This window comes from Trachurus japonicus, chromosome 5 (assembly GCF_045865225.1).
Source record: "Trachurus japonicus isolate A0001 chromosome 5, Traja_1.0".
Classification (NCBI taxonomy): domain Eukaryota; kingdom Metazoa; phylum Chordata; class Actinopteri; order Carangiformes; family Carangidae; genus Trachurus; species Trachurus japonicus.
The window spans coordinates 37,216,943-37,242,196 of record NC_140911.1 but is presented as its reverse complement, the minus strand read 5'-3'; the positions used below and the strand labels follow the sequence as shown (position 1 = coordinate 37,242,196).

The 25,254-nt window shown below is 41.1% G+C and overlaps 1 protein-coding gene across 1 annotated transcript in view; it reads right to left on the bottom strand.

The window, feature by feature from the left end:
* LOC146988126 (plexin-A2-like) overlaps positions 1–1,971 on the bottom strand; it is an 81,931-nt gene extending 79,960 nt beyond the window's left edge. Inside the window, exon 1 of the mRNA XM_085777768.1 lies at positions 1,752–1,971. The gene's annotated coding sequence lies outside the window, so the exon portion shown is untranslated. The remainder of the gene's footprint in view (positions 1–1,751) is intronic.
* Positions 1,972–25,254: the final 23,283 nt, after the last annotated feature.

Genomic DNA, 25,254 nt, shown 5'->3' with positions numbered 1-25,254 from the left:
TAATTACGCCTTGTGTTTCTGGAAATGTCCTCTTTTGCCTCTACTCTGATGCTACAGTGTTGTACAGTGAATTGCATTAAGGAAAGATTTCACCCAAATTAGAAAAAAAAACATTTTCTCCGATGTGTCTAGCCATTAAACTACAGCCAAGGTCTGAAACAATGAATGGATATTTCTTTGTGACCTTCAAAGCATTTTGAAAAACCTCATCTGCAACTTTTCTTGTCAAATTTGTCCAGGTTGCACCGGATGATCTGGAGACCCTGGATTACATGATACTCATTCCTTTTGAAGTAGGCTAGTTCAAGTGAAAAGAGATCACAGCTAGATCTGTGGATTATCCTGAATAAGCAGCACATTGTTATGAAAGAAACATTGGCAAATCAAGTTTTGAGCTTTGCAAATGTCATGCAAGTGAAAATTCATTCAATCGTTAAAAATATGTGTTGAATATCAGAGACAGATCATTCAAAGCCCGTAAGCTTGTAAGACCAAACTGAGTGAGTGGCAGGGAGCCAAAGGAAGGAACATGTGTTTTCTTGTATTTAAGATAAAGTCGTGCTCTAAAAATTGGTCTGCTTTTGAGTTTGGAGTGGTTAACCCTTGACTACATAACTAAGGCTTCTTAGATGAGCAGAAATCATGAACAACCCGAACCCCAGTTTCATTTATGCCGTCAAATGCTGCAAAAGAGAGAGAGACAGAACTAATATGGAGATTCATTTAAATTCTAAAATTAGCAGGCAACTGATAAAGTGCCGGAGCGCATGACTGGCATCATCATGCCAAGAGAGAAGCCACTCTCTCTCACTCTCTATGTGAGAGGCTTTACCCACTCTGGAGGGGCCCAGAGAAGAAAAGCTAGTCCAACTGGCCAGCCAGATAAGCCAGACCAGAAAAAGCACACAGAGGGAAGAGGGGTTCATCTGGTTTGCATGAGGAGGGGAGAGAGTCAAACAGCCGTGAATCCACCAAGCAGCCAGCCAGCCCTCCACCCCCCCTACTACCACACAAACAGACCTGGGCTCCAACAAAGATGCACTTGGTCAACAGCATTGTTGAGGTTGGCACTGTGACAGCTGCGTGTGTTTCAGCTCTTTCAGGCTCAGGCTCCATCGTAGCCCCCTGCCCAGCGTTATCAGGGTCCCAGTGGCTTCTGCTCTGCACGCGCTGCCAAGGCTGCACGAGCCCCAGCTGCAGGAGACAGGGGCAGCAGCAGCAGAGGACCGACTATCTGCCCGAGAAACACTCACTTCACTCTGGTGCTCTCTTGTTCACCACTGATCTGATGGCTGCATCACAATAACACACAAGTGTAAAGAGTTCTGGGGGGGGGGGGGGGTTCTGCGCAAGCATGCAGCTTGTCTGAAGTGGACTGAAATTTCCATCCCACTGATAACGATTTTTGAGGCAAAGCTGCTCTGCCTCCTTTTGCCGTTTCTCTGTGGATGTGGTGCTGAAGCTGAGGCATTCACAGTCCCTCTGTTTTCAGAGCATCGTCGTCGTCCCACTGTTACAGGTGGCCACCACGGACACAATCTGACCGATAACTCATGCAACATTTTCCTATCACACCTTGGATTCAGCGTGCACACCGGCATCACTGAACGTCTATCGCTGCGTCCGAGGCGCGTAAAGTCTATACCCAACTTTACACAGCCGGGCTGCTGCTGCTGCTGCTGCTGCTGCTGCTGCTGCTGCTGCTGCTGCTGCTGCTGCTAGGTTACAACTGTGAAGGATAGACTTCTCACCTTGAAAGAAGAGGAGACTCATTCATGAATAGCGCAGATCCGGTTATTTCGCAGATTTTTTTTTTCTTTTGGAGGGAGGAAGGCTTGAAACGTCCCGCGTCTCAATCAGTCAGTCAGTCAGTCAGTGGATGTTTCGCGTGAGGACGCCAGATAAAGCGAGATAAACTGCCGGTTAATTTATTCTACACGCTGCCTGCCTGTAAAGTCATCTGGACAGCAGAGCATCTCCCCCGTCAGCCGCTCACAAGGACGGTATCAAGTGACCCTCCGCCTCGTTCAGGGATTGATCATCCTCTGTAACAGGCTGCCACACAACCCCTCTCCCTCTCTCTCTCTCTCTCTCTCTCTCTCTCTCTCTCTCTCTCTCTCTCTCTCTCTCTCTCTCTCTCTCTCTCTCTCTCTGGATGCCGGCGCTACGTGAAGTCACCCATCAGTTCTCTTGCACCTCACGTAGCCTACAGTGTGCGCTTTTCAGACCCAACCTCCGTCGCGTCATCCTTTGGCACAACTTGAGCGCATTGCAATACATTTTGATGTCATTTAAAAACGAGCCGTCCGCTTCAAAGTGTTTGCGGATTAATGCACGAACGCAGATTAATATTGATAATATAATTATTACTAGTGAGAGATAATAAACATATGCATAAGGCGACAGATTGAATATAAATAGGCTACACCAATCTTCTGCACATGTCAGCGACAGACAGGATGGAGATAATGTCAGTGTGAAACGGGCCTGTTTGTTGGATTGATTGCTCTCTTCGTGTGTTTATAATGTGTTTGCCTTCCACTTGTAGCTACAAATTGATAGGCTATTTTCCTGGTTTGAATCGTATACTATCCACACATCTCCTGAAGTCATTTGGTTTGAAGTAAGTTTGAAGAAACAACCTGTTTAAATCTCCACAAACTATTGGATGAAAACCATTCACACATCTTATAAAGCATTCACATTTGTGTGTTTTTTCATTCAGAAGTCCAAATAAATCCACACAGCAGCATGCATAAGTTTCCTTTGAAATACTGCCATCTATAGGCTGAATGGTGTGACTGCATGTCTTTGTAATGTAAAAGATGTGAGACAGCGCCTTTGTTGTACAGAGAGAGCCTTATTAATGCTATTACATGACTCACCTTGTCTTCTTAACTCAGGTAAACGTCCTCAATACATGAGCCAGAGATATGTTGTATCACCCAACAGCCAAATGTGTATGTGTTGTGTTGTGTTTGTCTGTGTGTGTGTGTGTGTGTGTGTGTGTGTGTGTGTGTGTGTGTGTGTGTGTGTGTGTGTGTGTGTGTGTGTGGATGAAACTCCCCACCACCATCACAGAACTACTTACATTGTTGAAAAGCTCAGTCGGCACTTCTGACAGTTTTCTTGATGTTTGTGGTGGTTGGGAGGGGGGGGGTCCATCAGCCAGCTGTCTGCTGCTCATTATCTGCCGTTTGGTGGGTTGGAGATGAGTTGAGATGTCAGGCGGGGCTACCTGTTCCGGCCGGGCAGCTCTGGGTGGCCGGCGGACTCCCTCAGGGCTGACCAGATGGCAGCTACCCCTCACTGGCACCGCGTCAGGGCCGTGGTCATGAACCCCTGTGACGCACAAACACACACACACACACACACACACACACACACACACACACAAATGCACCCAAACGCCTGCAGACACATGAACAAATACAAACAGCTATGTAAACTTACACTTGAGGCAGTGCACATGCACATTAACAGTGCTGGAAATAGGTATGCAGATGCACTGGAGGGGCTGGAGGGAAAGTGCAGATTCAGGTGAGAGAGGAAGTAAAAAATAGAAAAGCTCAAAGCTCTTTCCTGACATATGCTTGGAACAGGATTTCTGAGAGGTGTGAGGGTGTGATTCTGCTTTTATAGATTCATTTGTACTTTATTAGAGTGCCTCCTGTTAAATCAAATTTGAGTCTGTTTACTCCTGGTTTAGATTTTAAAAAAACGCTCCAGGACAAACCGGTATGTTACAGATTCTGTATGCACAGTACTGAAATCACTTGATCTAATAGGCTACTTTATGTGTCTTGAGTTGACATGACACTAGTGAGGCAGAGGGCACCTGAAAGTTGAAACTGGTTGCAGCAGTTCACTCATTAGTGCCTCTGCCCCCCCTCGAGCTGAACCTGACCCTAAATATAACTCTAACAGTAAGCCTGTGCACACAGTAGAGATGCAGAGCCTTTGCACACTAACGGGTGTGACTGAAACAAGTCAGGCACAAACCGATGGAAAAAGCAGCACCTGAGGGGAAGCAGAGATCTACAGCTTCATCATCGTTTGTAATTAGTTACTTAGGTAACCACGGTGGTCACTGAAACAGCCCTGGCGTGCGTGATATTTCGCTCCGGCATTGTTCTGATGTGTTCATTATGATTATTATGCTGTTGCTCCAGGCTTCTCTCACAGACTGGGCCCAAGTGGAGCAGCCGGCTAGATGCAATCTACTTTATGAAAATTACCATAACAACACAAAGCTGTGGAAGTAGGCAAAGGGAGGTGCATGCAAATGGAAGAGCAATGAAAGAATACCCCAGGCCCAATCAAGCTGTCATAACATACAGAATAATAACAACTGAAAGCCATTAAAACCTTTCACTCTGAACCGTTACACCTCACTGTGCAAAGAATAGGGCAGAGACATTCTCGTATCTCTCATTTTCCCTAAACAGCCATATACACATCAGGCTTTATCTGACTCACATCCATCATCTCCAGATTATAATGAGACGTTCATCAAAAGGAGTCTTCTGCTGCAAAACAATTATCTATCTCCTTGTCACTTGCTGCTGTTCAGAAGAGAAAATAAATTTCTCTTTTCTGTCGTTGTTGTCCGTATAAACATTTTCAGACAATGTTTTCCATCTAAAAGAACAGCAGGGTTTTTCAGGTCAGACTGGTGCTTAGTGTGGGGGTTAATCATTTGTTTATGTGACTCCTTCAGATCCTAAGGGAAGCTGCTAAAATCTGGACAAGCCAGTGAAAATGTAATGTTTCCACCTTTGAACACAAACTACAGTGTCTTTGGTTTTGAACTTAGCCAACATTCATGCACACACACACACACACACACATCTGACAATATTCTGTATTTTTCTTATTGTCAGAAAATCCTATGAAAAGACCAAAATCAATAATACATTTATTCTGCTCAAAAGTAGCTGAATCCTGATGTATCATTTCCCTCTGTGCCACAGCTCCGTTGTTGTCCAGAAAACTTAAATAAACACATCAAACCACCGCATCACACTGCATGACATGTTCTCTCATTACCATAAACACAGGTACTTTAGTTTATTCTCAGTCCCACACTCACCATCCTGCTGTCATAAATACTCACCGAGTGTTAGTCCGTCCACAGCTGAACAGTGCCCGAGGAAAACACTTTACTCCACAATGAGTAATGTTTGTGCCAGTCTGCTCTAGGAACTTATCTGGTCTTTTTTTATAGAGGAAACTATATTTTTGACCTATTTTTACAGATTTCCATCTTCACTAGGAACAAATGGGCTCGAGGATAGTTCCCCCTAAATCCAGCACTGGTCTTAAAATATCTAGATGTGTAGCTAGAATGATAAAAAAAATTTAAAAAAAGAGGCCAATCATCAGGCAAGATACCTGTTTGCTCATTACTGTATTTTTTCACCAAAAGAGGCAGTGAGATGATCTCATCTTCACCTGAAATGCACATACAAACTGCAAGAACAGCAAGCACTTAGAATCTAATGTTCACTCAGCCAACAACTGAGACTGTGATAGCTGCTAAAGGCCCCAAAGCTACAGCCTCAACCCCTCACACCTCTACATAACACTGCTGTGACAGAGTTTCAACAAAACAAAGCACTGTGAGCTTCACAGGGTTGGTATTTATAGTTTTACACTGTAAAGGGAGCAAAGTCCAAACCCAGAGCCATTCATTTTACTTACATTAACTCACTCTGTGAACAGCAATTGTCCTAATTATAGCTAAAGACAGGCTTGGCATTCTTCTTTTAGCCAAGAACATGAGCAAAAGCGTAAGAAATGGAAAATGGTCTATCTGCACTAATATAAGATGCTATTATTTTACTATTTATTACAGTAAGATGCTTCCAAGCCCATAAGCACATCATAACCTAACTACATAGTTAGTTGGTTATGCTGAAAGGATTCCTGCTTACAACTTGTGACATTTGGATTACTGCTTCTGTACTGGATTCTGGGTTAATTTTCCATACAGTCCTCCTCATGGAAACCGTTTCTCATGTAACATCAAAATTGAAAACACGAATGAGCAGCTACGCAGGGTTATGAGGGTTATAACTAAGACCAACAACCCCACCACTGCAATACAAAAAGAGCTGTAAATAGTGATGTTTCTACCTGAGACTTACTGCTTCAGCCTCCGTCTTTTAGCACAGTATCTATTAAGTGCATATCTGAACCCCCTTTTACAAGAGTCTCATTTTACAAAGTCAGCCAGAGACTACAGTATGCTTCTAAAACTGATACAAGCAGCAGATGACATTTTACTATTTCAGCAGCCACACAGTAGAAATGAGAAGCATTATTCTCTCTGCCTTTTTTCTGAATTAAAGAACCAGTTGTTTTAAAAATGTATCATCATTTTATGTAGTAAACCTCTGTTATCCTGTTAAACTATATTCAGTGTGACAATGAAAAACATGGGTGTTGCAGCAGTGAGAGGGAACAAAGATACATTATGTAGAAAAAAATCTCTCTGACCCGTTTTACATTTCAAGAAAGCCCCATGATGTTCTTAAAGCACGACCCTGTTGTAGACAGAAAACAGATGATTAGCTGAGCAGCCATGTGGTGGGGGGGTCACCGGGTCAGATGGTCATGTTGTAGCAGTTTAGGAGGATGACAGCATTTCACAGTCACAGGAGCAGATGCACCCTGAGCTTCCAACATGTTCACACATGATGAAGCTCATTGGCTAACAAAGCTGAGAAGCAGAGGTTGGATGAAAACCAAAATGATATTGTCACATGAAATGAAAGACAATTGTGACAATAACATTTTTACGACTGTAATATAGGAAATAACTAAAGTGAATGCAGGCTTTAATCTTAAGTGTCACATATGACCCCATAAAGGGGAGAAAACAGGCATTAGTGATGTCAAAATATGCAAATGAAATTACCATGCAATAATTGGAGCTTATCTAAACCTAACTGTTGTGGTTTTGCAAGCCACTTCATTGTCTGCATGTATTTTCTTTGACCTACCCAGGACTTCAGAACAGAGGATGTAAAAGCCTTTTATACAGTGAATAGGAAGTCAGCTTCTGTATTTTTACTGTGCAGCAAAATGAAAAGGAAACATTATTTAAGGAGTTGCTGCTAGAAAGGATGTGTCGTGCAAACAGATCACCAGTATTATGAGCTCACACTTTTCTGCCCTGTTCATATTCTGCTCACTCAATTCTCAAATTGAATTAAAGCTGTAAATTAAAAACTAATGACAGAGGTCTCTTTCAAAAGTTCTTGACAGACTAGAAATGCTGCAGGGCAAAAGATTTCCGCCTCTCTGAGTTTTATAAACAGTCCACCTCCTCCACTGATTGAATTGAGAGTAAATTGACCCTTTTTCTCAGTTACAACACAGAGTAAATGAAGTTCTCTGATCTGTTTATGACTGCACAGTGTTTATCATCAGTTTATTACCCCCATTGACTCTGAAGGTATTTTGCAGGATGCTGCAGCAGGATGGGTGGGGGGGGCAGACAGTGTGTGAATGTGATACGAAGACACTTCACCCATCAGTCATGAATTTTCATCAGCTGACATTTGCTGACATTTTGTGGCTTCCCATTTATTCCAGTGCCCGTAATGCAACAAATCAATACTGTAAATATTGAGAACACAAAGCAGAGATGGACGACCAAAATAGTTTTGTGATGATGTTGAGTTGGTATTGATCGAATCAAAACTTTTAGGTCATTGAGGTGAAAAATAAATACCACATTAATCGGCTCTAATAAATGTATGAGGCTGTGGGAAATTAAACACCACATTTAATTTTGGAGGAGAAATATCTGAATAACACTCTGAGGAAATTTCTCAAATTCGGCACAAGCATCCACTTGGACTCAAGGAGGAACTGAATAAATTATACGACAAAGGTCAAACGTCGAGGTCAGTGTCGCCTCACATTCTTGCCCATAAGTCACTAATTCCTGGTCATTACATGATTGTCTACAAGGATACAGTGATGACGTGATGACATTTTATATCCAAATGGTCAAAGATCAGCTTCACTATGACATCATAATGTTCTGTAAAAACATTCCTGACCATTACATATCACTGTAACTCAGGAGGAGCCAGGTTGTGGCCACATTTCCTGTAATTTGACTGGTTGGTAGAGGCAAACAATCACTTCTATTGTTCTCTACCACTTCTTCTTTTTATATATATTTTTTCACAGGAAATGGGGAGGCAGATAGAGGGGGGATGACATGCAGGACAGGGCCGCTCGACGCGGGAATCGAACCGGGGCCGCCTGCAGCGAGGACTACACACAATCAAATAGGTGAAATAATTTATTCAACTATCAGGGACAAGAATATCCAACAGCAGTTCAAAATAAAACAAAAAATATGTATACAATTTTGTAACAAGACGCATTTTGTTGTAATATAATTCACAAAATTTTAAATAGCCTTTTAAATAACATTAATTGTGTCATTTGTGAGCTATTCTGTAAAAAAAAGTGTAGTGCAGGTAGATTTACTTGAAATCAGCAGTAATTTTCAAGAACGGTTGTTGAAGCAAAGACAAAAGGAGACATGTAGGCTACAGTATTTTCTTTGGGGGGGTGTTCAGTGTACGCTGAGGTGAAAGCAGCTGCCTCATAACTGCATGATTAAGAGCATTAGTGTTGAGCTAGCTGGTAATGCTATTATTGTACAGTAGAGTATGTTATTGTTAATATGTTGTCATAATGCTACTTTTTTGGAGACCACTTTAGGAAAACATATTTGTACATGAATTAATGCTTTCATGTTTTTACAATAGAAATTGATTTGAGTATGAGAACAAATTGATGGCAAACATGTTGCATCTCAGTTTCTCAAGCATCATCTTCCTCAAGCCAAAAACAAAACAAAACCAAGATAGTCTCTCTACCTTTAATCTAAGCTCTTAACCTTAGATCCCAAAGGATGAATGTAGAGTCGTGAGAAGGCAGCTCTCTTGGGGAACCTGTAACTGTGAACATAAACTCAGTGAAATATATTTTAGCTTAAACTAATGTACATTCTGAAGAACTTTGTCATTCCTGTTTGCCCAAAACGCCAGATGGCACCTTAGGTTTTGCGCGGTCTCAGGGTATTTTCTATCCATCTTGTTTACTGACATGTCTTTGCCTCTTATTTAAATTTTGGGTTTGAGTTGAGTTCACTCCTCTTTCCCACACTGCGTTTATGGCTTCATCGCTCAACTGTGAATCACCTGCATGCTTGGCTTGAGCGTGAACCTGAGAGTCCTGCTGGGACATCTACCTGTTCCTGGAGGTCATTCCCTCTGCGAACAGGTGGACACAACTTGATAATCTCACTCAGCGTTTCCCCGTTTCCTGTGGAGCAGGATGCACTCTTTAAGCCAAATGGCTCTGGTACCCTGCCCACTGCACACATTTGAGCCCTGTGCAGGCATGAGGTCTTCAGAAAAATGCCAAGCTCTTTTTTTTCCTACCTGAGGCGAATGATTAGATTTTTATTAATGTAAAGTGAACTTAATAAAACTTGTGTTTTGCCATCAAGCGTGAAAATCAGTGTATTAAGAATGTGTTACAAGCCAGCACTCAGTGCAGTGTGCATCATATTTTAAGAGTACTTCCATATTTAGACCAGATCAGACTCCTTTTTTATATAAATGAGGGCTTTGAAAATGTTGAATATGTTTGACCTTCTTTACTGGAATTCATTTGCATCTGGCTTAGTGGATGAAAGTAGTTTTGTGTGCCACGTAAATTGGCGTTTTCTTGTCAGAGGAGGATGCTGTATGTGTAAATATTCAGCAGGAGCAGCCTGAAATCTTCCTTGGGGCTGCAAATTAATGTGGTGAAATATAAAAATGGGATGTAAAGGATGGAGTCGGCGGGCATGGTCGGACAGGGGCGGGCAGAGGTGCACTGTCGCAGAGCCCAAAGAGAAAATGAAAAGGCGAGGAAAATGTCTATCACTGCCATTTAACCACCAACTCAGCAAGATTTCTGAATTGCCCCTCCTGCAAATGCTCTGCGGGTCGCCCATTGACTCCTCGGCACAAATGTCGGATTTTGGTTTAATTTGTGCTATAAGAAATGTACCACATGAAATCAAGCGATGATAATACTTAATATTGGCTTCTGAAAATGGCTGCTGATGAGCCCGGCCCGGGCATACATTGGACACTGACTCAGTACAATGTGTGGTGCTGATTAGATCTCTGCATGGTTTCTCTCACTTTCAGCCTTATTATTGGATTCTTTCACAATACACAGGGAGGATGAAGCCTGTGCTCAGAATAGAGTTTAATGTGTGCTGCCTCTACCTTGGCACAAGAAATCATTGCACAGTGGTTGAGCAAATAAAAGGAAGCAAGGCAGAGCGAGAGGGAGTGTGCTTCAGCATCCATCCCTGGTTTTTGGAAAGGATTTGTTCGTCTCGTCATTAGAATTATTATATGAACTAAAGCAGAGCAAAGGTGTCAGGAGGCATGTTAAGTCTCTCAACTTCAAATTAGCTCGTCTTTTTTTCACCGCCACGCTGTAGGTGTTTCAATTGGATTTAATGGTTTAATGGTCTCTGTGCTCTGAATTTGAAATCAGCATCTGTGTCCGTATTTATCAGAGCATGAACATTTTTTTCTGTTCATACTGGCAGTGATGGTGTTAGATAAACTGTAACTAGACCACTGTTGCACTCCTGAGATATTGTTTATTACTCACAAACAAGAGAAGAGCCATGGAGGCTCATGGCTCTGTGAGGCTGTATGTTGGCACAGTGGAGGTTGCGCTTTCATGTTGATATGCTGATATTTAGCAGCTATAAAAAAAAATTGTATTCACCATCCTAGCTTTGAGTGTCAGCATGCTAACATTTGGTAATTAACACTCAACAATAAGTTTAGCAGAGGCTTACTGGAGCTTCTCTGATTTAATTGGCCCAAACTGGAATAATTAGATTTTGACCTGGTGATGGTTGAATATGAGGAAGCTGAGGCTGGAGAGTTTTGCTCCTTCAGTCAACATACAGCAGTATTTTTGAACCCCAAATTGCTTTTGATGTGTCGTCGGTGTGTGTTTGTGTGTGTGGGCGTACATCTGTGATAGAGTGTAGTGTGCATTGAGCATGCTGTAGGAACTGAATGAATGGGTGAATGGGGTTTGTAGTGTAAAGCACTTGGTCGTGGTCGATAAGACAAGAAAAGTGCTATGTAAGTGCAGTTACAGTTTATCCTGAGGGGCAGTGAGGTGTTTCAGTATAAAGTCAACTGGACAGACTGACATCACTGACCATACAGATACACCAGTAGCATGGCTGAAAGGTCATTTTAACATACCTCGGTGATTTCACATTTCTAAAATACTGAATCCAATTTTCCATGTTGTTCATACTGTATCTGACAGCAACATGGAACATAACCTTGTACTTTCACAGAGTCCAGTTTTGATGTACTGGTATTTTTTAATTGAGTATTTCCATTTTTAACCCTGCTTTGGTTACCCACATACGGTTACTTTGCAGATTAAGATTTCACTCTCAGATTTTATGTGATCGGATCCATTGTTTGAGATTAAACCACCCAACAGTAGATTTAACTGCGCAGTTTTAATTAATTTAAAAGCTTCCCCTCAGCCAGCTACAACAGTAAAATGCTTCACTCTGTACGTATTGATGCAACTCTGACAATAATTCAATAATGTAATATAATAATGTAACACTGTGAACAGAGCAATTCTGCCAGCATAATACTTGAGTTAAGTTTAAAAATAGAACTTTTACTGTTGCATGTTTTTACAGCGTAATTATAATCTTACTGTTACTGGATTAAGGGTCTGAACACTTTCCCCACCACCATACATATCATGATTTAAAAACTGTTTTTACTCATATGCCTGAGATGAAATGAGGCTTAATGAACATGTTATCTCCCCACTCACTTCATAATCATAATAATGTTGAAAGCCTCTGATGTTAGAGAGGCATCAAGTTAGATAAATGGTGTTTTAATTAGCTTAGAAAATTCCTCGTAAGATATGAGTAAATGTACTTTGAATAACCTGTTCTCCTGATCGTGAATTTCCCCGTGTCTTATGCAGGTATAGGAGGAATTACAGGGACAGCACTGGAGGGGGAAGCTGTATCTCTGGGTGCTGATGAATCTAAAATGAAAGTAATAATAATAATAATGAAAGCAATGGAAATGTATAAAAAAAGAAAAACATGCAGGTTGCAGGTGGCTTTTCATCTGCCTGCTGTCGTATATGCTTTTAACATTACAGCTCTCTAATCTGCTTATTGGCTCCTCGCCATGAATGCACTTCACAGATAAAACCACCTCTGATGGACACTTTGTTTATCAGGCTTTTATTAATCAAAACACCCCAGAATACATTTTTTTATTTAAAGTAATGTGCTGTCGGTCACTGTCAAACCATCACATGGGGAAAGCAAACACGTATGAGTTTTTTATATGTCAGCTCCAGCATCACAGGCACCTGAACTCAGTCATCTTCCTCCACACTGTGTTTTCAAATTGCCAGTCCAAAGCAATCAGAAAAGTTTTGATGACTATATATCTGTCTCCGCAAGTTCTGATGTGACACATTTACCTGCTGAATGTCCACCCACCTGAGACCAAACACATATTTTCCTTTAATAAATAGATAATAACGGCTCTGACAGTCCTCTGCCTCGCCCTTGTATCATGCAATCACCCCTGCAGTCCCTCATATGGTTTGACGTTTGAATTAGGTGATGCAATGTGTTCATTTTCAGAGATAAGGCCTGTCTGTATTTGCTGTCACATGGAGTCACTACAGGAAAGATGATGACCCGTGCACCATGCTCCGCCGTAAAGCCCTAATAAGCGTGGCCCAGCACCTGCCCCAAGGAGGATCTGCAGTATCAACCATCTGATCAGCAGGTCAGCTGGGATTTGTATCCGGGGCCTTGTCTGATGAATGAATCATTTCCTCTCATCTGTCTCTGAAAACACAGCGTGTCCAAAGGCTCGATTGTGGAGGACATCAAATACAGAGAGCCATGTGAAGGGAGAGGAAAACAAAGACATGGTGCTGTCATGAATATATGAAAAAAACCTCTTCAGGGAGAAACATGTTGAGGCGAAGAAAAATGGATTAATGTAGGATGTCTTCAAAATTTTCTTTTTTGGGATTGATGAAAGCCTACAGACATTATTTCAAGTAACATGACAATTTAACACTGCAACGCTATTCCCTCTTTGTTTCTCCCTCTGCATCTCTTTCCCTGTCTCACCTTTCGTTTAATTTATTAGGGCCACGGGCAATCGCACCGGGCACTGGTCCCAACAGCTATGAAATAGCTGCAGGGACCAGTGCCCGGGCGAAGCCCGGGCACTACTGTTATTGTGTGGATTTTTTCCTAGTTAGTGTGACTGCTGAAGCAGTCACACTATTGTTCTTCTGTTTGGCCATTTTCTTCCGCCTTTTTACGGTCTTCTTCTAGTCCTTCATACTTTGTGCTATTTCAACAATTCATATATCAAAACGTGCAGCTTTTTTTGAACTTTATCGGCATTACTTTTCTCTTTTTAACTATTTATACTTTTTAAAATATTTAACTTTTTCACAAAAAATCTCACATTCATCAAAGTCTCAACCTCTCTTCTTGACAACTCCTCTGTAGTGTAGGGGTTAGGGTGACTGCCTGCCAACCCTAAGGTCACTGGTTCAAATCCAAGGGAAGAATTCTTGTTATGTTATGTTGAATTCTGCTCTCCTCCCCCGCCTTCAATTGGTTACAGGTGTTTGTTATCTCCTTGATTACTCGTACCAGTTTGCAGCACATCATCACATTACAATGAATGACAACAGTCTTGAAAGCAGTGTGCTCTCTGTAGCCGAGTGGCAGAGTAAAGGTTTAGTGATCATATGGTAACGGGTTCGATTCCTGCCTCGGTCATTTCACATCATTGCTTGACTTTTGATTCCAATTATTCAGCTGTCATTGGACAGTCTTTGATTCCTCATAGTATAAAGCTCATTGTAACTCAGGTTCTCTGTGGCCATATGGTTAGTGTGTTAGGTGTTGTGCTATTTCAACAATTCATATATCAAAACGTGCAGCTTTTTTTGAACTTTATCGGCGTTACTTTTCTCTTTTAACTATTTATACTTTTTAAAATATTAAACTTTTTCTGCAAATTAAACTCTAGACAAATTATTTTCTCCAGTTTTGTAGCCACACTTGTCTTCTGGCTAAAATTCTGGTCAAAAATGCAAAGAGACTTAGATAATAATTTTAAATATTTTTTAAATGCAGCCAGGGAGCTCTCTGCTCTCATTCAGCCCAATGCTGAGAATTCTCCACAACTCTGTCTGAAACATGCTTATGTCTGTGCTCTCTGTGGCGAAGTGGCAGAGTAAAGGTTTATTGATCATGAGGTCATGGGTTCGATTCCTTACTTTTTTTTTTAAGCAGAAGCCAGTGATCCTCTTATCAAAGGTTTTCTTTACCCCTCACATACTGTCTCTGTCTGTAGCCTAGTGGTTAGCTTGCTGGTCTGGAGACCTGAAGGTTGCTGGTTCAATTCTTGCCTCAACAACAATTATAGTGAATTATTTTCCCAGTTGTCCTCTGTTGACTTCTGATAACTTGCTTCATGTTGAAACTGCTGCTCTCAGCCTGAAATTCACAGAAATTTTCATTCTAAGTCATTCAAGCTTGACTCTCAAGCTTTCTTGATGTTGACAGTGTGCAGATCATTAACAGACAACAGTCTCTGCAACTGTGTGTGCACCGTGGCCTAGAGGCAGAGTGGAAGTCTAATGTCCATGAGGTTGTGGGTTCAATTCCGACCTTGGTCAAACATTTGTATGGTGATCACTGCTTGCACTATTTGCTAATTCTGCAACAGCGTTCAGTTGCTATCAGCAGTCACACCATTTCCATTCTTGGAAATGCTTTTTGTTATTCAAATCTTTATACTTATTAGTGTGACTGCTGAAGCAGTCACACTATTGTTCTTCTGTTTGGCCATTTTCTTCCGCCTTTTTACGGTCTTCTTCTAGTCCTTCATACTTTGTGCTATTTCAACAATTCATATATCAAAACGTGCAGCTTCTTTTGAACTTTATCGGCATTACTTTTCTCTTTTTAACTATTTATACTTTTTCAAATATTTAACTTTTTCTGATTTTTTTCAGCTTTATAATGTGTGTGTATTGCGTCTAACGAGCAGAGCCAGAGTGGTGTCAGAGTGGAGAGAGGCAAAAAAACATTCTAGAGTTTTTCTGGCTAAACTGTCAGCATGGCCACAAATTAAACTCTAGACAAATTATTTTCTCCAGTTTTGTAGCCACATTTGTCTTCTGGCTAAAATTCTGGTCAAAAATGCAAAGAGACTTAGATAATAATTTTAAATATTTTTTAAATGCAGCCAGGGAGCTCTCTGCTCTCATTAAGCTCAATGCATTTTTTTCACATCAGCAGGAGAAGGAGCTCAACTTTGTAACTTGCTGTTAAGTGCTTTTTAATTCATTTTAATTCACCAAAAAATAGTCACAGGTCACAAAAAAGTCCTCTTCTTACTTGGTGTGGCTAATTTATATTAATTTATTTTTGTTTTAAGCATCATTGAAAAATCTCACATTCATCAAAGTCTCAACCTCTCTTTTTGACAACTCCACTGTAGTGTAGGGGTTAGGGTAACTGCCTGCCAACCCTAAGGTCACTGGTTCGAATCCAAGGGAAGAATTCTTGTTATGTTATGTTGAATTCTGCTCTCCTCCCCCGCCTTCAATTGGTTACAGGTGTTTGTTATCTCCTTGATTACTCGTACCAGTTTGCAGCACATCATCACATTACAATGAATGACAACAGTCTTGAAAGCAGTGCGCTCTCTGTAGCCGAGTGGCAGAGTAAAGGTTTAGTGATCATATGGTCACGGGTTCAATTCCTGCCTCAGTCATTTCACATCATTGCTTGACTTTTGATTCCAATTTTTCAGCTGTCATTGGACAGTCTTTGATTCCTCATAGTATAAAGCTCATTGTAACTCAGGTTCTCTGTGGCCATATGGTTAGTGTGTTAGGTGTTGTGCTATTTCAACAATTCATATATCAAAACGTGCAGCTTTTTTTGAACTTTATCGGCGTTACTTTTCTCTTTTTAACTATATATACTTTTTAAAATATTTAACTTTTTCTGCAAATTAAACTCTAGACAAATTATTTTCTCCAGTTTTGTAGCCACACTTGTCTTCTGGCTAAAATTCTGGTCAAAAATGCAAAGAGACTTAGATAATAATTTTAAATATTTTTTAAATGCAGCCAGGGAGCTCTCTGCTCTCATTCAGCCCAATGCTGAGAATTCTCCACAACTCTGTCTGAAACATGCTTATGTCTGTGCTCTCTGTGGCGAAGTGGCAGAGTAAAGGTTTATTGATCATGAGGTCATGGGTTCGATTCCTTACTTTTTTTTTTAAGCAGAAGCCAGTGATCCTCTTATCAAAGGTTTTCTTTACCCCTCACATACTGTCTCTGTCTGTAGCCTAGTGGTTAGCTTGCTGGTCTGGAGACCTGAAGGTTGCTGGTTCAATTCTTGCCTCAACAACAATTATAGTGAATTATTTTCCCAGTTGTCCTCTGTTGACTTCTGATAACTTGCTTCATGTTGAAACTGCTGCTCTCAGCCTGAAATTCACAGAAATTTTCATTCTAAGTCATTCAAGCTTGACTCTCAAGCTTTCTTGATGTTGACAGTGTGCAGATCATTAACAGACAACAGTCTCTGCAACTGTGTGTGCACCGTGGCCTAGAGGCAGAGTGGAAGTCTAATGACCATGAGGTTGTGGTTTCGATTCCGACCTTGGTCAAACATTTGTATGGTGATCACTGCTTGCACTATTTGCTAATTCTGCAACAGCGTTCAGTTGCTATCAGCAGTCACACCATTTCCATTCTTGGAAATGCTTTTTCTAGTTTTTATTATTATTATTTTTCCACTTCCGGCCGACTTTCGGTTCGCTACTAGTCCTGCAACTCGAAGAGTTGCAGGACATATTATATATCAGAACGTGCGGCTTGATCGGGATCGGTGTGCTATTACCTTTCTCAACAGTGTACGAATTTTTCGCGACGTAAGTCGCGAAAAACTGCGCAAGAATTTTGCATGTAAGTCAATGGGACGGGCGAAAAAAAAAGACCGAAAAAGACCAATCATTGGAGTTTAACAAACGTCTACTGCTCAGGCATACTTTCACCTAGAGACTCCATTTAAACTTTAAACAGTAGACACAAGTCTTGTGTATTGTCGTATTACTCCACGTTTTGATAGGTCATATAGTTTTTGATCAATCCCTGATCAATGACCATGATCATTTTTGGAGAAATTATGAGTTTATAATGGGTGTGTATTGCATGGAATGTTCGTGTCAGAGTGCGTGACATCATCGGTTAGAGTGGGAGAGAGTGAAGAAACATTCTGTATTTTTTCTGGATAAATTGCCACCACGGCCACAATTTACACTCTACAGACATAATTTTTTCAGAATTTGTAAGACAAACTTGTTATCTCTCATGTCATGTGCTCAAAATATCAGAGAGACTTACAGAACTTACAGAATCAGCCTCTGAGTGCGGCCACGTCTGTCCCTGCTCCTCATTGAGTCCAATACAAATATTTTCTGAGAGGAGCAGAACGGCCTGATGTTTTAAAACTGCCAGCGTCGCCAAAATATTTACTGTAGAAACACCAAATCGTACCGAAATTTTCAGTAAGTCCTTAGAGCAACATTGATCTGTGTTTTGTTCTGATAGGAGTTACCGTTTTGTCATGCTAAGCCTAATTGTGAGGCCGGTTTAGAGGCAGAAAATGGCTGTTTTTCTCCACGTTTCTGTCTGTCTCAGCCTGCGGGGGCCCCTATCGCCGTGGTAACCTCTTTGATCCTCAGGCCAGAGCTCGTTAACTTCATAAACAATCCACCTGGCGCTCGTTTAAATGTTTATAAACACAGACACAGCTAAATCAGACTGACACAGGATGCAGCTACTAACTAACTATGTGACAAGTCAGTCACACACACACACACAGACTCTAGAGCCAGCTTCATGTGATTACAGTCACACACACACACACACACACACACACACACACACACACACACACACACACACACACAGGTAACCTAATGTGGTTACAGCTCCTCCATATCAGTGCTTATAGAAAGATGATCATGTGTCTGTCTGATCAGCTCTGTCTTGACCTTAAGATCGTGGGTTTGATTCCCATGTTGACAGAGATGGCACAACCCGCAGTAGCTCCCGTGGCCCATTCAAAATTTCCCGAGAGGAAATTTTCTAGTTTTAATTAGAACCTTGAAATAATTGCTTCCCATTTCTTTCAAGCAGAGTGATTTATTCTTTCCCCCTGGTGGTGGCCTTCTGTGAGCACAATACTGTAGTCAGTGTTTGGCTGGTTTTGTCATAACCTTTCTCCGTGTGACATGCTTTTACTGTAACTGAGCCCCAACTCACTCTTCCACCCGCCATGCTTCACAGTAGTTCAGGGTTTGTTGTCATGGGTATAGAAATACAGACATATTTATTTACCATAGAACTTCATGTTGTCTCTTTAATGCAATGAATCAACATTTGTGGAGAGACAGAGGGTGTCTGTGTCTGTGTCTGTGTCTGTGTCTGTAGCTGGTCTGTTTCTTCCTCTGTGACACTATGAGCTCCACTGTTCAGATCATATTGAGTTCCAGTGGATGACATTTGGCTTCATTTCACATCAGCAGTGTCGTTTATTTTAGGGCAACCCAACATCCACTGCTGCCCCAAACACTAAATCCACAGCTGAATGCAGTTTCCAAAAATGCACCACTTACCCTGGTTTGTGTAAGGTTTGCTAGAAAAGCTCCCTGCTGTTTCAGCAAGGATGAAATGTTACTCATTCAGTAGGAACCAACAGGTTTTGGGCTGAGTGCCTTACAGACAACAGGGAGTTTGGATGATATAAAGATGGCCAGACTTTTTGCTGTGTACATAAGAAATAAAGTGAAGAATAACACCAGATTCACATTTAAAGCAAATTTGATATGCATTGGTTGAACTGGCACATATGTCTCACCGAGCTCCACTTAAACATATGCTGCAGTTTTACAATTAACATAGGATTACATGTCCTAATCACAGGATTTCAGGCTTCACCCGCCTGTATCTTGAGTGAATCCACATTCATATTCCCCCAACTAAACGCCGATCAACTTCTGATGCTGCTTTTCTCCCACAATAGCTTCCACAAGTCGACTAATCCTGGGTTTTCTCTGCTAAGACATATTATCAAAGGTTAAGCTACCTCGCAGACATAGAGGGAGCCCGCAGAATTCAAATATCAGTTGGAGTTGTGTGAGGGAGTTAATGAGAACAGAGGGATTATCAGAGTTATTGGCCATGATCAGGTCAATTGGAAGGTAGTCAAGCATCTGGAGGCTGTAATGTCTGCTGGAGGAAGGATGAGTGGAGGTGGAGATGGAGGCGAAGCGGCACCAGGAGCCCCAGACTGTCTCAGTGACAAGCAGACATGCTCTGGGTCATGCACAGTAGTAATTCCCAGAAAGGTCACACAAAATGACACCTACCAACATTAAACCTGGCCCTGCTCTCTCTCCTCTCTCTCTTCAGAGCTATAATCTGTCTGATTCGTTTTCCTCGCACTGCTTGTGTCATCTCTCACACTGTTTTCAGCCCTGCCAAAGCCACCTCTGACAACAAGAGGGCAAAGGGGCAATCTCTGTCACAATGCTCAGTTGCAGTGTTTCTCCAGCTACATCATACCTGACTTAGAGGCACAATCTGGTGGCGTGTGGAACACCAGGGAAATCAATGAAAATTGATTCCACGGCGAATGTGTATAACGTTCTATTATTTTTTTTATTACCTAAGGAGGAATAGTATATCAAGGATTTATCACAGCGTTAGTATTACAATGCTAAAGCAATTTGGTCAACTCCCGCAGTAAATTGGCTTGTCACATAAGATAGCATTACTGAGATGAACGGAAAATGCCAGGGAGCACATTAAATTATGAATGATGGGAATTATATTAACATTTAAATGAGACAGTCATGGTCCAGTGGGATTACAAGTTTTCAGTGTTTATGGTGTGGAATGATGTATTGTGAGGAAATCAGAAAAGCACTTTAGTGTGTTATTGCATGCCTGTGTTTTTTTTTCACAACAGCAGTTTACTAATAAATAGCAACCTTTTAAACTGGTGTGATAACTAATCATCATGATAGGCCCATTAACAACTGGTATTATGCAGTATATAAATAAGAAAAAAGAGCAGAAGCCCTAGCAGAGAGAGTCCATAAGTTTACATTTCTGTTTACTCCATATATATCTGTTCCATGTATGAGAAATATTTTTGATCCTGTGAGCATTTCCCTGGAATTGCACCTCCTGATTCCCCCTGCTACAGCTCCAGCAAGCTATGAGCAATCACAGCAAAACACGTCCAGAGGGGACGGAGAAGGAAAATGAAAGCGGCGAGTACACGCAATGACCTTTGCAGACTCCAAGCATGATAAATGTCAAAGGTTTTCTGTTTTTAATTTGTCAGAGTTTCCAGAGAAGCCTGACCTATGCCTACTTTCAGCCACAGCATTCCCATCACAGCAGTCGCTGAAGCGGCACCTCAAAACCTATTACTACCCGCCTTTGCTGAGGCTGGTGCTGTCAAAGCTGCAAATTAGCCCATTTGCAACCTTTCATAATGCACTGTAGCAAGGAACAGCATGTTTTTCTCAGGGAGGGCCAACACTGAGCAATGTAATGTATTGCAAATGTGACATATTGCAGACAGACCAGAGAATACATTCAAATTTGGCAGGTGTCACTTTTGTGCTGTTCTGCAATACATTATGCTTTCTTAGCAGATTTTGGCCCTTTTTGTGATTCTATGTGTGGGATGTTGATAGAGGAGAAACAGCAGCATTGTGCAAGAGGGCCTTGGTTTCGTGCTTATGAAAGTACAAACATCTTTAAATTCTTCCACACTGTGTCATCAATATGGATTTATTGCTAATATCTCACAAGTCTCCTGAAATCCCCAAAATCTGTGCAGTATATAGAATCGGTACACCATTGTCTGTATCTGCTAAAAATGTTCTCCTACATGTCTTGATCTTACTCCAGGGAAGAATATAACACAATTATTTCAACTCTGCTGGTTATTTGCTGCTGCCAGCTTTCTTTTCAAAGTGTGAAATATTATTTTAAGGGGGGAAAAAACTAAAGTTGCAGCAGCAGAACAAATCCAGAGGTCAGAAATAAGGACGCAGCGGCAGATAACCACACAGGGGTACAAATTTTGGCTCAGCACCAAGAATCCATGAGACTCATATGTTCAAATCAATAGCTGTCATTCCTGTGCTGCAGCTGCATGAATACATTTTTGTGAGAATCCGAGTCATGGCAACCTGAAAACGTCTTTGTCCATGATGCTGTGGGTTGTACAGGTGCACTGAACAAGATAGGCCACAGCAATGAATTTATTTTTTTATTTTGACAAAACTATGACTCATTCTAATACTAGAGCAAAAACTATGAACACATGAATAAACCTGTAGTAGTAGTAGTATGGTAGTACAGTGTTTTTGGCGACATAGTAAGTTAGGAATACTACCACAACATAAGCAGTTGAAACTGAACTTTGAACTTGAAGTTGTTGGAGAACTTGTTAGCAAACTGGCGCCAATACACATCAGACCTGAAGCAACCACAGCATTATGGGACATGGTTCTGGGCACCTGTCCAATATTCAGTGTCATTTTTTGGTCTCTACCAAACCCTGATTTATTACCTTGCTCTTTAGCTACCAAATGTTCCACTTAGTTCACCAGCTAGTTGCAAGCAGGTAGCCAAGGCAGAATTATCAAAGTTGCAGGCTGTAGGCTAAAAGAAAAATAATGACCTGATCTTAAAGCTAATAAGTCACTCTCAAATTGTCGCTAAAGTTGTTTAATTTCATCATAGCAACCTAAAGAACCAGAGTAGTTATGTGATGGTGATTGCTAAGATGATGCCAGCTTGCCCACAATAACAATGCCATCTTGCTCATTTTTTAGTGTAATGATTCACCATGTTCCCCATAGTTTAGAGTCAGCATGCAAATATTTGCTCCGTAATTGGTTTTAATACTAAGTGCAGCTGATAGAATTAAATCCAGGGGCAAACATAAAGTTTTGCCTAATAATGGTAATACATAGAAAATTCAGCAAAGTCATCATCGCTAGTTATCCTCTGGGACTATGGCTGATGCAAAGATGGTGTTTGTTTGAAGAAAAACATGAAGTTTTGTGATCATCAAGAGACATTTTAGTCTGGAGCAATTTGACCGATTGACCAACCAACGTAATTGCTGCCATCCTGTGAGCCACTCAGGTTGAAAACATTTAAAATGAGTGAGACCTTGATTTCTTTCCCCACAAAGAACAGACATTTGAGTGTCAGAGGTTTGATTTCAAATTTCTGAAGAAGAGGCAGGGGCAGAAGATTCATCCCCCGCAAAGTGTTCTTTGTTCCTGTCTTGGAGTGCTTGATCAATGAATAGGGAGCATAAAAAACCCTCTGGTCGATTCCACATTAGACTCCATCTTCCTTAGGCCTATTAATGGACTTTTCTTTTTCTGCCTCCGCCGACTTTCAGAAGAGCAAGGTCGTATTTTCAGATGAAAGTGTCATTTGAATGGTGGTCCCTCTTGGAGGTTTGCTGATGGAGTTTCAACCAGCTACTACCATCCTAATTTTTTAGGACATCTGCTGGGAAAGGCATTTGCACTCTAGCCACGTTACAAAGTCTGATCATCAACTGGTCATCAACTAAGAACTTGAACTCAAACATGAAGATTTTAATGCAAAGTTGGACCCATTAGATAGTTTTAGACAGATTTATGCTCAGAGGTTGTCTTTTCTGTCAAAGACAGAAATATAGAAACCTTTGAAAACCTCTCCCATCTGAAAAGCAGCAGAGCTCTTCAGCATTCATGAGGCTGCCGTACGCTGACCTTCATCCCATAACCTGAACCTTACTCCCCTCCTGAGACCCGATGTGCTGCTGGCTTGGACATTTTCCAAGGTCAGGTGGAGGGCCTCGATCCTGTGGGGAGGTGATGAGGTGATATGTCCAATGCCCTCTACTGTTAATGAGTGTATCTTGAAGGACCACAGGGGGTAGAAGTATGGCAGACAGCTTGAGGTAAAAGTGTCTCACACCATGTTTGTGTGTGTGTTTGCAGCTGAAGAGTGGTTGCTGCTGGAAAAGGATGCACAGAAAAAGAGGGCTCATATTTCAGTTTTCTTTTTCTCTTGCACAACAGTTTAAATGAAAATTAGAGACAAAGATCACTGCTGGGTAATTATCTGTAAGGGCAAACCTGCAAGCAATTATTTTTAGGTTCATTGATTTATCGGAAGTAAGATGGATAGGCTATCTTTTTGTAATCAGATCTTCTCTCCTGTCTCCTGTTCAGCTTCTAGTGTTAAAGGAATAGTTGCTGTTTGTTTTTATACAGTGGTGAGAATTAGTGCACATTACAGATCCTGTATAGGTAGCTGAGGTCTACGTGTCATCATCAATAGGAATTGATGGGAGCATTTTGAGCCATTCTGAAAGGTGAGGGGGCTTTTGTTATTTTTCAAGTAGCTAATTTGTTGGGGCTTCTTTTTCTGCATTAAAAAGCAGGACATGCCATGCAGCAAAGGGCCACTAGCTAGACTTAAACCCAGGCTGCTGCAGTAAGGATTAAGTGGTATGATTTTTTGATTGTGAGAAGGTTCTTCTTGAGGGGTGAAAAAAGACAGAATAACTACAACATCTATCAGCACATCCGTTGGTCAGTCAACCACTTTTGTCCAGACTTAAGTATCTCAACAAATGGATGGTTTCACTATAAAAATCTAGGACAAAAATTCACATATCTCACAGGATGTAATGACATTGACAACCGTCATCATCATCAGGTTTAGTAATGGTTTATGATGATGTATATCTCTGCTCAGCCTCAGTCATATATTGTGTTTGGTGCTAATTAGCAAATGGCAGCATGCTAACAGGCTAAACTACAAGGCTGAACAACTTACTTGCTAAACAACAGCATGTTAACAATGTCACTGTGTATGTCATTATTCATCTACTCATTCATATTTAATCTAATCTGAATTAGTAGACTCTTTTTCTCTGTTACACAACAGATGGATCATGCGCTCTTTATAGAAACACCTGTCATACTGCATTTAGTTTTTCAGATGTATGGTCGGTGCATAAGGAGGACAGGAACATCTGGGTATTGTTGTCTTGATACAGTCACCATCCCTATACAAATCCTGATAAGCAGTAGTGACAGACAGCACACCGTGTGTGTAATAGCCCTGTGCTCCAGGATGAGCACCAGCACCTGCCTGTGAATTCAGAAATTACCATCCGAATAGTTTTCTAATGCTGGGACGGACAAGGCTGCGCTGGGGGGAAAAAGTTCTATAAAAGCTAATCTGGCACTGCTGCTGTGCCATTGATCGTCAGGCTTACTGTGGCTCTCCTCCAGACATATGAGTCAATAGATTATTCAGCACTGAGACTTCTATAAAACCTGTGACACTAGAGAAAGCTGGTGGCCTCTGCTGCCTGCTCACCTTAAAATATCTTTATTATCATTAATGGAATCATACGTTTGCCCCTCATGTTTGTCGTCTTACTTGTTGATTTTAATTTCTTTTTTTATGGTTTTAACTTTTCTAACTAAGCTAACTAGTGCTCAGATGTCAAACATCACTGCAGAGATGTAGCCTATGCATTTTGTCGTTTTGAAAATGCAGCTCTGTCTGTTATATAATTTAACCCAATGTTAATAACAATACGTGGTGACAGACATATGAGAATCTTTGACTGATGTTCATCAGTTGTTGAATTTCACAGTAAATATGGTCCAGCGGCTCTTATGTTCTCTGGGCTTCTTAAAATAAGCTTCTTATGTGTTTACTCCAGTGTTTACTGAAGTGTGTCTGTGACCAGGCTGAAAAAATGCTTGATGGGGTGTGTTTTAGTGTTTGTTTAGTGAACAAGACCAATTAGGACTTCCACTGAGTCCAGTCATACCAGGATTAGACTGGAAATGTCAAAATGTGATTATTTTTGACAGCATAACAGCTTGTGAAAATCCTTAAAAAAGATAAATAAATAAAGATGTACTTAAGGAAAAGAGGAGTTACCAGTTTCGACCA